The sequence below is a fragment of the Mus caroli genome, chromosome 7 (assembly GCF_900094665.2).
Source record: "Mus caroli chromosome 7, CAROLI_EIJ_v1.1, whole genome shotgun sequence".
Lineage (NCBI taxonomy): Eukaryota > Metazoa > Chordata > Mammalia > Rodentia > Muridae > Mus > Mus caroli.
In genome coordinates, this window is record NC_034576.1 from 120,877,224 (window position 1) to 120,878,591 (window position 1,368).

At 45.0% G+C, this 1,368-nt stretch overlaps 1 protein-coding gene across 1 annotated transcript in view; it reads right to left on the reverse strand.

The window, feature by feature from the left end:
* Gde1 (glycerophosphodiester phosphodiesterase 1) overlaps window positions 1–1,368 on the reverse strand; it is an 18,047-nt gene that overhangs the window by 9,175 nt on the left and 7,504 nt on the right. The window lies entirely within an intron of this gene.

The window sequence follows — 1,368 nt, forward strand, 5'->3', positions numbered from 1 at the left end:
CTGTCCTGGAACTCACTTTGTAGACCAGGCTGGCCTTGAACTCAGAAATCCGCCTGCCTCTGCCTCCTGAGTGCTGGGATTAAAGGCGTGCGCCACCATACCCGGTGGTCTGAATCATTTTACAGAGGGTTAGACCTGCATCACTGGGTCAGATAATCAACACTCAAGGAGCACTGCCACTGGCCAGGGAACGGACACAACACTGAACACAAGCACAGGCCTTTATTATCAAAGAAGATAGGGCCTGGAGAGCTGGCTCAGTAGTTAGGAGCACTGACTGTTCTTCCAGAGGACCCAAGATTGAGTCCCACCACCCGCATAGCAGCTCACAACGGTCTGTAACTCCAGTCTTAAGGTATCCAACAACCTCTCCTGACCTCTGTAGGCACCAGGCATACGTGTGATAAGAGACATACATGCAGGCCAAACACCCATACACATGAAAAAACAAACAAACAAACAAGCAAATAAATAAATAAACAGATAAACCAAAAAAAAAAAATCAATACAAAGGATAGGAGTGAAATCTAAACAGCCCTATTTCAAAGGCTATCTCCTGGTGTTTCAATTCCCAGGGTATGGACAGCTGTCAGTGCAGGAAAGGGAGGGGTCAGTGACTCAGAATCAGACACGCTGAGTCAAAGGCAGGGAGTGGGGTGAACCATTCGTCCTCCAGAGTATTCAGAACAGAGCATGGATTTACAAGAGAACCTTCTGGAAAACTTATAAAGCTAGCTCTGAACATCTACCTGTGCCCCTGTGTGTACGTGCTTCCATACAAACATACACGGATGATGGAGTCTGATACCATGAGAGGACATCATCTAGTTAGAAACCTGAGCACATTTCCCAGTGTTACAGGGTTAAGAGACATGAAGGACAACCAGAAACAGTATGGGAGGCTCATGTGTTTTTTAACTGAAACTGGAATATCAAGATTCTAATCTTGGTTCTTTTATGAACTTATTGTTGACTCTTAAGTAGATCATTTAACTTTTCTACATTTTTATGTAAGCAAAATGTAATTACGTGGTAGCTACCTACGATTTTTAAGTGTAAATATTCATCTCCACTCAAGTAAACAAGTTGGCTCTTCAGCTGTGCAAACCATGCCAAGGTTTTCCCAGCCTTTGTGCTGGCCCATGCAGGAGCAGACTATTGCTGTTGATGGGGTAGTGCTAGAGTTTACGAGGATTCTTCTGCTCCTTACATTCTACTCCTCATAAGTTTGTTGCAAGATCTAGTGAGTTGGTTAATGCTGGAAACATCACTTGACCAGCTTAAAGAATGAGTTGGTATGCAGGGCGGTGGTGGCGCACGCCTTTAATCCCAGCACTCCGGAGGCAGAGGCAGGCGGATTTCTGAGTT